This window comes from Triturus cristatus, chromosome 8 (genome assembly GCF_964204655.1).
Source record: "Triturus cristatus chromosome 8, aTriCri1.1, whole genome shotgun sequence".
Classification (NCBI taxonomy): Eukaryota; Metazoa; Chordata; class Amphibia; order Caudata; family Salamandridae; genus Triturus; species Triturus cristatus.
The window spans coordinates 143,438,632-143,453,677 of NC_140591.1; the positions used below are offsets into that span (position 1 = coordinate 143,438,632).

Genomic DNA, 15,046 nt, shown 5'->3' on the forward strand with positions numbered 1-15,046 from the left:
GGAGGCATTAGCATCCCCAAAAGAAGTTGCTATCTCTTCCAGACTCCGCCTGGTTCAATTAAAAATCCTCCATAGGGTCTATGTGTCGGGGCTAAGGCTCGTTAGCATGGGAAGGGTGTCCAAGTTTTCTCTGAAATTTGGAATATAATTCCTAAATCTGCATCCTTTGACAACTGGTATTACTGGAGGTGGTGAAATCGGGTATGGTATTGTACCAGGTTTAATTTTGCTCATGGACTATTCGATTGACACACATCTCCCAGAGTTTAGCTCCCATGTTACCAGGTAGTATTAATCTAGGTGTGTTTTTTATTATTGAATTTTCCATCTGCACAAAAATTGCAGGCAAAAAAGCTTGCAATTGGTCCGAATGGTATCACCAATAAAACATGCAGTAATTATGATCCGGCCAACTTGTAATCAGGGCCAAAGTGCATTACCTCAAAGTGGTCAAGTAGACAAATATAACAGCCTTTAGAAATGTCCTTGAAAATGTAATACATGGAGCTCTTTTTTATTGAAACTGAACATAACCAAAACTTAACTTCGACTGCTCTTCTGCCATGAACTCCACCTCTAGTACAAAAAGCATTGGCAAAACCAATAGGTTTTATAGGTGAGACCTATTGGCTTTGTCCATGCTTGTTTTCTTCTGGTGGACTAGCGGTGAGAAGCAACAACGCAGGCTGGGGTGGAAGGGTGGCAGGTTTACAAACAATAATGTGGTATGGGGTGGGAGGCAGCAATCAACACCACAGGATGGGACTGGAGTCTGGTACAGGCAAGCAACAGTGTAAGATGGGCTGAGAAGTAGCAAGCAACAACACAGAGAGGGTGGGAAGGGGCAAGCAACCACAGAGAGAGAGATGAGATGGGGCAAGCAATAACATGGAGAGGCATGGCAGAGGGCCAGAAACAACATGGAGAGGGACGGGAGGCGGCAAGCATCAATACAGAGAGGGAAAATAACAACACTGAAAGGGACAGGAGGATGGCAGGGCAACCATCAACATGGAGAGGGGTGGGAGGGGGCAAGTAGCAACATGAAGAGATAGGAATCAGGCAACAACACGAAGCAGGATGGGGTAGATTCACGAGGAAGATGACCTTGAAACTCATGAACTTGAATGGAGTGCTTCAACTCAAGAAAAAAGTATCTCGAAAAGCAAGCGCAGTGGAAGGAGACAAGTACTTGTACCGTGCTCTAGGGGAGAGACAAACGTGAAGAAGTGAAGTCACCCCATGCTGACCAAAGAGAAGCAAGGAAATGAGAGTGATAATGAAGTCAACCAATAGTAAGCATTGGCCACCTCCCAGCCCACTGTAAGCTAACAAAATGACTCTCAAGTGACAGCCGCTGTGCTGTTTCAGTTGAGAACTAAAAACGGCTTGAAACACTAACCTCTCTATGTCTTTCCAGCACTGGTCCACTTTGCCAAATCACTAGGCTTATTCATCAATCAAAAGCGTAATATGACCAAGAACATCACACATGTTATAAAGATTGCATCATTTCAACTTTCATTTATCTAGAAAACTTAAACCATTTATCCAAGTCGGTCTTCAGCACTGTAGAACAAACTTTATTTCAAACACACACCTCGATGTGGCAATGCTGGCCTCCCCAAATCTGCAGTTGTCGTTCTCAAAACAATCCTGCATAAAGCAGTCCTGGGTGCAAAGAAGTCAAATGACATCACCCGCATTCCAAAGAACTTTCATTGGCTACCTTCAATGGCTTACTTAACTGTTGCCTCCATAAGTGGACATCTATACGCTCTGCTTTACCTACTTATCCAAAAAACAAACTTCACACCACAGAAGGCCGGCTATACACAATAATTTAATCCCCTTGTTCCTAGAAATCCCAAAACTAAAAAGAAGCTTAAAAAACAGGATTAAACTGGGCTTTCTTATGATACGGCCCCAAATTGTGGAACACATCCCACGCAATCATGGCCTATTATCTTTCAAAAGGAACTTGAAGACTTACCTCTTCAGAATACGCTTCCAAAACTAACGTGCTTCTTTTCTACTTTTATATTGGGCAGCAACTGATCTAAGGTATCTTTTGTTATAGCTCTTTGTAAAGCTCTCTGTTGCCTAGATTCCTGCGCCAGAAAATTTACAAATAAACACCACAGACTGCATGGATTCTTGGTGTTCCAGTTAAAATGTGTTGAAAATGTTTTTGGCTAACATTTCTTGTTTTCATTGTGAAATCATTTGCTGAGATAGGTGCTCATGCAGTGGATATGTTGTGTCTCTGCGATGGCCATCTTCTGGTGTCATTGCACACGTTTCCCTGAAAAAATTATATTCACTATTGTGTCTTGAGCTCCTGCATTATACGTTTTCATGAGAAAGTCAGCCTGAAGAATGATTTATGTAAGTTAGTTAGCCTGGGATTTTTTGGCTAGTTCTTGGTGTGATCTTAAATAACTGCTGTGAAAGGCTTGTTTCGAGTCCTTGTTAGTGGAACGCTATGAGAGGTTGAAGTTTCTAAGCTAGGTGGTGTGGGATATTGGATGTAAATTTTACAAATGCATCTATGAAATCTCGGTCTAGATCCATTATTTGTAAGTAAGGTAGATGGTAAATGCGCGAACGAGGGACTGCTATGTTGTAAACATTGAATTTATATATGTAATTGTGAATAATGTTGACGGAATGTCATTTGTTAATGTACAGTGGAAGATGAATGAGGTAGGTAAGTTTTAAGAAGCACTTGATGCTCATATGTTTGTGTGGCTTTATTTTAGTAACTTAGAGGATGAAAAATGAAAGGATAGTGTTAGGCATGTGATGTGCACCTTAGTTCACTGGAGCAGTGGATGTGGCCTTTACCCTTTCAGATCCTAAAAGAGTTAAACAGGAGTCCTCATGAGCTGTCAGTCTTTGCAGTATTTCGCCATTAACAAAGGACGGATGGTTTGGAATGACCTGCGAGATTGGCAGTTGAAGGCGGTAGCAAATGTCCTTAATCTGAGTTCAACCAATGTTGCACCCTCTTGTCAGTATGTGGCCCACAGAACTGCTTTGCACTTTGTATGTCAGGGTCTTGGATAGTGACCTTCAATGGCCATATTGTTTTTTGGGTGTAAATGTTGTTTGATAGACATCTCAACGGCATTGGGTATCCCTCCAGTGCCGTTGGGGAGATATCTTTTGTGTTGCCATTGTCATGGCTAGTTGTGGCACCCTTGCACAACTTTGAACATACTGGAGCCTGTTTATGCATTTTATGTGGCCTTTCACAACCCATAATGCATTGTCATCCCGTTCCTGCTGCATGGAGGCCAGAAGCAAGGGGCATATATTTTTGACCTTTTGTGTAAGTGTAATATTTCCTTCACCTGTTTGCATACTTGTACAACTGGATTTAAGCTTTATTGGAATACAGCTCTTCTGTTGAGTTTCAGAGAGGGTCACCATGGCCCTCTCTTGCTCTCACTCTTCAGTTTCACAAGGGGTAGACGTGCAAGGGAATCTGGGACTGTCCTGTTTTGTGCATCTCTTAGTGAATCAGAAATACTCTGTCGACTTCTTGACCTTTATTTGTTCAAATGCGCTAGTGAGACAATTCTGCATTTGTGCATGCGTAGTTCATGGTGTGAATGCAATGCTTGCTTTTTCTAGTACCTTCTAAATGCACACTTGCACAAGTGCAATTTGTTCAATTGTGATTTATGGTTTGAAACTCTGTCTGTTGGTAATTGTTAACTCAAGTATATTGAAAAAACACATGATTTCAAATGCATAATATAAGTTTTGTTTAATGGATTGGCGCAAACATATTCAATAAATACAATCTTCCTAAAATACTGTCAAGTCAGACAAGAAAGTATTTTCTTTCTGTTTCAGATAGAATCTCAACGCAGTTGAACATTGACGTATCTGGGGAGAATGATATTACTCAGCTGGAAATTAACAGTGCCAACCCGGGCCATTGCAGCCAGCACCTTGTAACTAGTCCATTTCAGAGCTTAGTCTCATCAGCCCAAGATATCGACACGTACAAAGAGACAGTGTCATCTGATTGTAAGTACACAAGCCCTCTCATCCTTGGGACATGTTTCTTAAAGGGTATCAGCATGATACAGTCAATTATGCCTTTTTCGGACTATTGATGACTGCTTTCTTTCCATTCAAATATTTTGAAAAATAGAGTTGTATGATCTGTCAATGCTGTAGAAAGGATGCCTAACTGTTCAGGTGTCAATCAATCAATAAAAAATACTTTATTTGGCTCTGTGTGAGACATAAACGTTTGCACAAAATCCAAAACATTTCCATATAAAATCATAAATGAATACATTCATTTTTTAAAATACAACCATTAAAAAAAAAACATACGAAACAGCTAATATTTACTGTGTATCCTAAGTGCAGGTAAATTATAATTTAAAACAGCGTATATAGTCTCTACATATTCTAAGAATAATTAATAGGTCAAGGCTATCTCATGGGACCTAGTTTCCTGTACTAATAGTAGGGGACGAGGACATTTCCATCTCTGGGTGGTATTGAGTTTACAAAATAAAATGAAGTGCTTGGTGCTTTGATGTGTAAAGCCATCACGGGGACGGGGGGAAAGTATGGAAAACCACGTGGCTTGAATTGGAAAAGCTTCCAGAAAATGTTTTGTTTTGAGACAAAACCTGGCCAGCAAAAATGTTTGTCTCTCATTTAGACTTAGCTACGAATAAAGTGCAAGTTGTACTTGGGGTTGATAATATAACTCCATCCTCCCAGAAAGATTTTCTCCAAAACGAGAGGTCTGGGAATGTTGGTAAAAAAAGTGCTTTTTTATTCAATTAGGAGAAACATTTTAAGGGCATCTGGGTTGGAGAAATACTCCGGAGTGCCCATCCATGCGAAGCCAAGGTATCTCTAGGAAGTTATCTAAATTCATGCAGTCTCAGTACTACTCTGCAAATATGGGCTTCGGGGTTGTTCCAAATTCTTACCCATAACAAGGGCTGTTATTTTAAATGTTCTTCTAGAAATCCCAACCCAGCTTCCTCATGACAAAAAGATACAGTGGTACTTTGAGACACTGCCAGCAGTCTCCTTAATAATTTGTTTTCCATTACTTGCAACAGATTACAACTAATATATCCCCAGAAACCTGCACCAAAAGAGACGACAGACCTTTACTTTTAAAAACATAGAGCAATTCTTTGATTGGCTTGTGTCCTAATCTTTTAGAACATCTAAAGACAGCATCAATCGACCTTTGAAATTGCATTGCTCTAACGTTCAATAAAATCTTCCAATTAAAATCCACATCAAAAAGCACGCCCAGAAACAATAATACATGTTTTCCCTAATTTCTTCCCCTCCCAGCAAAAATGTCCTCGTCTTAGCTTTTTTTGAGCCACACTTCATTATGAATGATTTGGTACGATTAGTTTTAAGTCCTAAATCATTCATAAATGAATTAAAGGCATCAAGCAAGGTTTGGAGGCCATTTGCTGTTCTCGCTATGAGAAAGGCATCGTCTGCTTTTAGCGTATAGCTGCAAGGAGATTTGACATGAATTTGCCCTCTGGGTGTCCTTCCCTGCCTTACACAGATGCTTCCCCAGCCCGTTAAGATAAAGTAAAAAGAGGAATGGTGCTAACACAGATCCTTGTCTAACCCCAACACTGGAGGGACATTTTTCGGTTAGGTCATCATTCCTACTCTAACAGACTCTTGCTGATGTTTGCTCGTGAAGTCTAATGAGCAATGTAATGATCGCTTCTTCAACACCTATCTGTGCCATAAGTGCTTATAATTTTAAACGGTCCACCATATCAAAGGCACATGTTAAATCCATAAAGGCTAGATGGATACAGCCTTTTTGGGCTTTTGTATATTTTTGAACTATTAAAGAGGGATTGACTGTTCCTAGACATGGGCGAAACCCAAAATGGAAGTCCGACAACTCTTGGGTCTCTGACATCAGAGTTCTAGTTTAGCTAGAATAACCCTGTCCAGTATTTTTACCCCACTGTCAAGCAGGGAACTAGGTCGGTAACAATGGGGTTGGCTCTTCTCCCCCTTTTGAAAAATTAGTACTATAGTGGCTTCCCCATAAGTGGTATGCTTAAAATGTGTGAGGAGGTGTGGCCAAGACGCAAATGGAGTGAGACGTATCTTGCTGAGTCTCCGCTCTATCGTGTCCTACTAAAGCGTATTATCTAGTTCACCGGGGTTGCTGCCTACTGCCAGACATATCGCCCGGCAGGGGAGCATCCGGAGGTGCCTTTGAGTGCGGAGAGGCGATCCCGCTCCTGCCGGGAGACCCGCAACCTGAGGTCTGGGGCGACAAGAATCACCGCCGCCATCTTGGGCAAGGAGCGGCCTGTCGGGGCACTCTGCAACCTACCGACGCCGCACTGGGGGTGGTGATGCCTGGATCGGAGTGTCCCTGATGCGGAATTGCACCGGTGTGTTGCCCTTGACCCTTCCGCAAGCGGAATCGGAGCCTGTGGACCCTGAGGCCTCGGCGGGGCTACCACCTGAATTGGGGGTTCTACGCCGGCGGGGAGGTGGGCCGGACTCTGTATCCCTGACGAAGCGAGTGAGAGCACGCGACTGGGCCTGCTGCTGCCACGCAGTGGGGAAGCACTGCGGCCTGCGGATCTCCCCCCGGCGTGGCATCAGACAGCTGGGCCTATCGCATCCTTGGTCAAAACACCACATCTGCTTATCTGGAGTCTTACAGGCGGTGATTTGAGCTGGTGGCCATCTCTGTATACCAGCCGCTGGGGCTTGACATGCTGGGAGAGAGACCAGGGCCTAGCCTGCGGACCGAGAGGCAGCTCCGGTGATGCCGGATGACTTGTTGCGGGGAGAGACGGCAGTGGGACTCGCAGATGCTTTTTGATTCCTGGCTGCAGAGCTTTGACACTGCGTTCCCTGAGGTGAGACTCTTGGAACTGAGCGTAGGAGGCGATTGGTGACCGGACTCTCCCGTGGTCTTGGTTTCTGCGAGGGTCCCTCTATCTCTTTGCGGGGAGCCGCTTGGACTGTAGGATCTACCCGAATCCCTCTGTGATCGTCTGGAGGAGCGAAGAAAACTCTGGGGCTCTGTGACACTTGAACACCTCCGGGAACAGCCTGTCTCTCCTTACGCCAGTTCTGATCGCTGGTAGCGACGGCTCCTCCGGAAATGACCCGGTGGACGATGACTTCATAGCCGTTCAGCAGCTACAGGTCGATGGAAGCGGAGACCTATGAACTTACCTGCGGTTGCCACCCCCCCCCCCCACACTTGCGGAGTCCCCTTGGAGAGTGACTTCTCCAGAATGGCCCATCCTTTGGACATTGGGCGATTCCTGGTAGATACTGCCCATACCTGGTCCAGTTGGCCTTCCCCTGTTGGGTGTTTTATGTTCCCTCTTTTCCCGCCCCCATGTCATTGTTCCCTGGATGTGCTGCTATGGGTGAGGTTGGGAATGTCTAGTGGTGGGAAGTACTTTGCTACTCCAATTGTTTTGAGTGGGCTTCTGGTTGTTGTGCTCTGTGGTGATGCTCTGGGGCGGGAGGAGGCGCTCCCACAGAATTTCTTTCTTTCTTCTGGGCTCACCGCGAAAACCATTCCTGCGGCCTCCTTATGACTAACCCATTTAAACTTCTTTCGCTTATTGTCGAAGATCACAACTCTCCTAACAAGAGACGTCAAGTCTGGAGATACCTCCTCCAGCAAGACCCTGATGTCATTTTTCTTCAAGAGACCCACCTCCTATCCTCTGAAACTCTCCTTATGTCACACCCCAGATATCCTACTCAATACTGGGCCTGCTTTTCTACTAAAACTGGGGGGTTGGCTATCTTACTTAAGGCTGGGCGTAAGGGGTTTTCCCCTAAGGCTGCGAAGGATAAGGACGGGAGGTTTTTAAAAATACAAATACACTGGGACACGCGGCCCCTGAATCTCGTGAATATCTACGCCCCTAATCAAAACCAAGATGCATTTTTACGTTTGCATCTAAGAGACCTCTTAAAACCAGCCACAATAGCGACTATCCTCGGGTGGGATTTTAAGCTGGTGTGGTATCCGGAATGGGATCGTACTGCACAGGCCCATCAAAGCAAGGGTGCCATGTCTGCAGCTCTTAAAAAAGTTATCACTGACTTAGGCTTGGTTGATGCCTGGAGATACTTGCACCCTGACTCCAAAGACTTTTCATTCTTTTCCCATGCACATCGCTCATACTCACACATTGATTATTTCCTTCTTTCTCTTCCCCTACTGCGTTCCCTCGTTGTCACTGAGATATCTGATCCTGCCCATGTCTCGGTATCTTTGCTGCCTTCCAACCCCCGCACTAGAGCTCAACCCCGATGGAGGCTCCCTCCCCAGGCTCTTCGTGATCCTGTGGATATGGCAGATATTCGAAAAGAGATAGAGGCCATCTTTATTACAGATAACATCACTGACACTTCAGAGGCTGTCAGGTGGGAAGCCTTTAAGGCAACCATCCGGGGGACTATTGCGATTGCCTGGACCTATGAAGCCCGCCTGTTGGACTCATCCCTCTTAGCTGACATCAAAAGTTTGGACTGTAAGGACCATCAACATCCATCTCTCCATAATAAACTGCGATTGGCCGAGCTACGGGGCCTATTACGCCTACACAGCACTAATAAGACGGAGCAGCTTTTACTAGCTCTTAAACAAAAATTATTTGCAAGGGGGGGAATTAGGTTGGGGCGTGCCTGGCGCGACAACTCTGAACCCAAACCATGAGAGCACATATCTCCAAACTTCGACACCTTATGGCACATGGGCCATTTCGGAACCTGACAAGAGTTTAACCCTCTCAAATTTTTATAGTGAACTATACGCAAATGCCCCCTGTTCTTCTGAGGCAATCAGAGACTTTCTTGCCTCCTGCCCTTGGGAACCTATCAGTCCCCACCATATGACATTGATCGAAGCACCCATCTCACTCGAAGAAATAGCGAAAGCCCTGAAGTAGCTTCCAACGGGAAAGGCACCCGGCCCTGAGGGCCTTCCGGTAGCTTTTTATCTGCAGCTTCGGGACCACCTGCTTCAGATTTTTAACAGTTTTACAGGCACCACGGGTCTTACTCCGACTATGTCTGAAGCGGAAATAGTGCTCATCCTGAACCCGGGAAAGGACACTACCTTGCCTACCTCCTATCGACCCATAAACCTTTTAAATACTGATGCAAACATTTATACCAAGATCTTACCGAACTGCCTAGAGCCTCACCTCCCAGGTCTTATAGACCCATATCAAATGGGATTCATTCACCAACGACAAGGGGCTGACAACATTCGTCGGATAGCCCTCCTCATTGAAAAGGCCCAGTTAAGGTATAAACCGGCTTGCTTGGTGTCTCTCGACGCCGAGAAAGCCTTTAATAGGGTGGATTGGTGCTTTCTCAGGGAGGTCCCCCGCAAAGTGGGGATAGGTCCTATCATGACGTCCAGACTGATGGCTTCCTACATGCAACCTTTCACATGTATTCGTCTTAACAGACGACTCACTGCCCCTATCCTGATCTATCGTGGCACTAGGCAGGGGTACCCGTTGTCCCCTCTTTTACTTGCACTAGTGGTGGACCCTCTGGCAATTGCGATCCGGCATGAGCCAGCTATCTCGGGCATTCCTATGGGAGGCTACAATCATAAAATCTCCCTTTTCACGAATGACCTTCTCTTATCACTATCCGCCCCGTCCTCATCTCATGGTCTTTTGAGAAAGTGTCGGGGTTTCGGATCAACTTAGCTAAATCTCATGCCCTCATTCTTACTCTCCCGGTCTCGGAGGTTCAGGACTTACAAACTTTGATCCCTTTACAGTGGTTGGACAAGTCGATACAATACTTGGAACTAGATTTGACCCCCTCACTCACATCCTGGACTTCAGCCAATTGGCCTCGATATAGAGGAGCTATTCGAGAAGAACTAAGCCGATGGAGGGACCTCCCTCTTGCATGGTTAGGATGGATCAACGCTGTTAAAATGTCGCTCCTCCCGAGGATATTATATTTATTTCAATCCCTCCCCAGTCTGATACCACAAAATGACATCCTGTCTCTTCAACGAGACTTCACCAATTTCATTTGGAGAAAGTCCCGTCCACGCTTTTCCAATAAAATTCTGATGTTGCCTCTGGATTGGGGCGGGCTAGCCTGCCCTAATCTCCTGGACTATTACTGGGCCTGTCATCTTCACTATCTATCGGAATGGGTAGTCCGAGAAAGCAAAAAACATTTGTTCCAGTTGGACCTGGCGGTATCATGCAGACCTCTATGGGACCTCGCTTGGCTCCCCCCGGGGGGCCCCCCCGCAGCGCATACATAGCCAGTCCCACAAAAACAGTCCTAGAAATTTGGGATAAATTGGCTGTGTCTCGGGGCTGACCTCATTCCCTCCTCCCAATAAGCCCGTAGCTGGTAATCCTCTCTTTCCTCCTGCTCTCCAAACGCGATCCTTTAGTGCATGGACAGACGGTGAGTGTAGCATAATTCAAGACTTATTCCACGGCGATAAATTTCTCTCCTTCGAGCAGTGCAAACAAGCATTTCACCTTGCGGAGGGGGCTCGATTGCAATATTACCAAATACAACATTGGTTACTCTCCCTTGCTTATACACAAGGATCAACCAGGCAGCTTACTGCCTTTGAGTCACTGATCTGTAAATTTGAGGGCTAGAAGGGCTTAATTTCTCGCACCTACTCTGTATTACAACACTCGCAGCGTCCTTGACCACATACATATCAAACACAATGGGGGGTGGATCTGGGCGAGGAAGTCTCCCCAGCAAGCTCTGATCGGTTATGGCAAGACATCCCGAAAATATATCACAGCACTTCTCTTAGGGAATCTGCATATGTTATGTTATGTTATAAATAGCGCGCACAAATACTCTAGAGTGTCCTGGTGCGGGAGTGAGCTGGGGGTGGAGCAAGCAAGAGCCATTTATAAGAGCTGACTGAACAGATGCGTCTTTAAACGTTTTTTAAAAAGACGGAAGTCTTGAATGTGCTGTAGATCCGAGGGGAGAGCATTCCAGGCAACTGCTGTTTTTACAGTAAGAGAATGGCCCCCCAAACGTGATCTACGAGATCGCGGAATAGTCATCTGACGTAGAGAGGCAGACCGCAGGGATCGATTGGGTACATACAGAGCAAAACGTCTCCTGAGATACACAGGGCCTTGGCCATGGAGGGCCCTGCGCGAAAGGGTAAGGACCTTAAATTGTACCTGCTGGGCTACAGGCAGCCAGTGCAGATCCCGTAAATGCTGCCGAACACTAGATCTCCTAGAGATGTTGAGCAGGAGTCTGGCTACGGCATTCTGTATAGTTTGCAGTTTTTTCAGCAAATACTCAGGAATGCCAATAAACAAAGCATTGGCATAGTCGAGGCGGGAGAGAATCAAGGCAACGGCTACCATCTCTTTAGTTTCTCTAGGGAGTAAGGGAAAGAACCTTCTTAAGGCCTTGAGGGTGCCAAAGCAGACTCCGGTGAGCTTTTTAACATGATCAGAAAACCCGAGATCCTCGCTGAACCACACTCCTACGTTTTTTGCCAGGCCTCCCTCAGAGTTAGGACAAGGGAAATCTGGGGGCCACAGAGATTGTCTGAAGGCTGGAGGAAACTGGCCGTACAGGAGAACCTCCGACTTGTCCTCATTGCACTTCAAATGGGCCTGTGCAAGCCAGTGAAATACGGACGCTAGGCACGTCTGGGCGATGTTAGCGTCCAGATCCGAGCCCCTCCAGGTAAATAGCAACTAGGTATCGTCCGCATACGCTATTATTTTTGCTCCCAGCTCCTCTGCCAGATAAATCAAAGGGGTCAGATATATATTAAAAGAGGGCTCAGAGTAGAGCCCTGAGGAACCCCCGTAGAGAGTTTCCTGACACAGGATGAAAAAGGAGCCATGCAGACCTGCTGTGTGCGACCATCCAGGAAGGATTTGATCCACTCCCATGCCGGACCGGCAACGCCGATAGATGATAGCCGGGCAAGGATAAGCTGGCATGGCACCGTATCGAAGGCGGCAGAGAGGTCCAGTAAAATCAAGGCCGCCCTGCCTCCCCCATCCAGGCACTCCCTGATTGCTTCCGACATCTCCACCAAAGCGGTCTCCGTGCTATAGCAGTTCTAAGCATATAAGCTTATGACGCAATGGTATTTTACCCCAGTTCATATACAACAGATGGTACCTAAATTTCCCCCGACCTGTTGGAGATGCCAGGGTGCTAGGGATGATTTTATACATATTTGGTGGTCTAGCCCCAGTCTAAGGATATTCTGGAAAGAGATTCTTAGCCATATCAAGGACACGGTGGGTTTCCCTATTCCTTCCTCTCCAATAGTAACTTTGCTAGGCATTAGACCCTTAACCCTGTCTGCCATGACACATTCAGACTGGCGCTTGATACTACAAATCTTGGGAGCAGCGCGACAGTCCATAGCCTTATTTTGGAAGACACCTAATCCCCCCCCTATAGCTGCTTGGTTTCTTCGCCTGTGATATGTTTTAGCCCTTGAACTACTTTCCACACGCATCAGCCACACCAATGTCAAATTTACTCGCACCTGGCAGCCTTTAATTCAATATTTCTCCAAGATGCAACACTCCGACTGGTCCCCCCTCGTTTACAAGCCCTACAATTATTTGATGACCCCTTGAACCCTATTCTAGAGGTCGTCGGCCGGTATCTCCAGCCTCATCGGATCAGTAGAAGAGTCTTCTCCCTTCCCCTCCAAGGGACCCCAACTTCCCTATTCCAGGGTGCTACAGGGGCATCATCCCTCCCCTCCTCTTTTTCCTTTCCTGACGTGTTGTTTCCCCCTTATATTGTTGGAAGTTTCGGATATACTTCTTTATCCTCTCCATGTTTGAGATTAAGAATTCTCAGAGATAAATATAGGTATACCGAATTTGTTATATATATCTGAACATTGATTACTTAGTCTTTTCAATAGTGACAGGCCTATGTGTTTCGCTAATCTTGAGTGCTCTTGCATGGGGCCTCTTTAGCAGAGGCAATACTCTATTACATTTCCCAATGGGACTGCACTACATATCTCTCCTTCTGTTTTTAGTCCTTTCCCACCTTTAGATTTGGGTTACAGTGTATTGATTATGTTCGATGGAATCACAATGTTGTATAATGCTATCTGTGATGAACTTTGGCTTTAACTTCTTTGCTGTATGTCTCCTACTCGTTTGATTTCTTGTGTTTTCATTATATTCAATAAACAGATTTGAAATAAAATGTGTGAGGGGCTGGTCCACCTCATCACAGATGCCACATGAGGCCAACACATTGTACTCACATACTTGTATATTAAAATCTCCTGCCTACATAATTTGAAGTTCCTTTACATGATCATGTTGGGCCTTATATACAGCATCTTCCAGCCCATCTATAACCTTGGTTACAGCAGAATCAAATAAATTATAGTAAAAATGAATTAACAAAAACTCAAAAGACTTTTGAAGGATTATTAGCAACAAATGATAATAAAGGGTTAAAGTAAGTTCTTTTATAGTGATGTTCTCTAGTGCTACTGAAATAAATGTAGCCAGGAACACCTGGAACCGAATAAGTGACATACCCATCAATATGGGGCTTGTCCGTATGGCAGGTCTCTTGCACAAATTATTGTATGTTCTTCTGCCAACATTATCCAATCTGGGTTTTCTAACTTTGAGTGCAGTCCCGCCACATTCCATGAAATAACACTTAGAGCCTTTGCCTGAGTAAATCCAAAATTAGTGACAGATTGAGTAGGTACAGATATTGAGTACGATTTTTGTGGCTGTCAGTCTAAGTTTTCTAATGATGACAAAACCTCAAATCTGCTGGATGTAGGCAGACTATTTAATTGACATCGGTGTGTGACTTTATCCTTCATAGGGCCTAACTACATGGGCCCGTCTTAAGAGACTAAAGGCTAGAGAATTTTGAATGGTAGAAGAAGCCGAAAGGTTGGGCTTCGATGCCCTCTGAAGAAGTAAATATATTATGGAAGCGTCCCAGCAAAGCATCAACTAAGCCAGTGTTCATAATATTGATAATTAACCAGAAGGAGACTTTTTTCAATAAGGATGTATTTTCAGATTGCCCTATTTCTTCAATACAATTTTTTGGGGTGTGCACTGCGGGGGAGGGGGGATATGGAGTTGGATACCTTTCACCTCATGTCGGTTGAAGCTACTTCCAGCCTCTGTGTCCTTATTAGCAGTGTCCCATGATTTAGGAGCTGGCTGATTCATCTGTTTTAGTATAAGCTGTGTGGAGTGCATACAGATACTCTCTCTGGTTGGGGGACATGCAAACATCTCCCTTCTGCTTCATGTAAATTTGACTGTGTAAGATTTGACATGCCCTCTTTTGCACTCTGGTCGCCTTGAACCTTCCCTTGTTTCCCCATAAAGGCCACTTTATCCATAAGCTTCTCCTGGATTGAAGAAATAATATACATTTTTTCCTCCAAAGTGGCTATTCTCGCAATTATCGCAGAGCAAGATTGTGCTATAGTTTTAAGATGGTTCCCCAGATAGTCCAATGTGCCCAGATAACTTGAACCAGACTTGTTTAAGCCGCAATTCTCTTAGGAGATCTTCTTAGCGTGCTTTTTACCCACATTGGTCTTTGCATTTGGATGAGCTTCACATGTACAGCTTTTCTTACAGGGAGGGCTCTCTAACATCAAGCATTGTCAAAACTTGTAGGTCCTTTACAGCACACGGGTTAGGGTAGGTAGAAATAGGGACAACATCAATAGGGAAAATTGGTGGTTCCATACTAGTTAAATGCTCATAAGAAGTCTGACTAGTAGACTGGTTCTGCGTGGGTTCTGTTATATCCATAGTAATAGACTTAGGTCAAGAAGGAGCAGATTATTTTAAAAGCTGAATCCATCCTTGCTTCAACCCAATCAATCTCAGTCTCAATAGCACCCATAACAGATGAGAGGTAACTTTTGATAGAGTTAGGTGGAGCCTCTCCCTTTTTTTTGGTGGGTGCCCTTTCGTTTTCCCATCCTTAAAATAGG

At 45.1% G+C, this 15,046-nt stretch overlaps 1 protein-coding gene across 4 annotated transcripts in view; it reads left to right on the top strand.

Annotated features, from left to right (window-relative positions):
• The window catches only part of ZBTB20 (zinc finger and BTB domain containing 20), a 1,375,461-nt gene that overhangs the window by 1,273,446 nt on the left and 86,969 nt on the right, over positions 1-15,046 (top strand). For all 4 annotated transcript variants that reach the window (XM_085621157.1, XM_085621156.1, XM_085621158.1 and 1 more), the window contains one exon: positions 3,865-4,041. The gene's annotated coding sequence lies outside the window, so the exon portion shown is untranslated. The remainder of the gene's footprint in view (positions 1-3,864; positions 4,042-15,046) is intronic.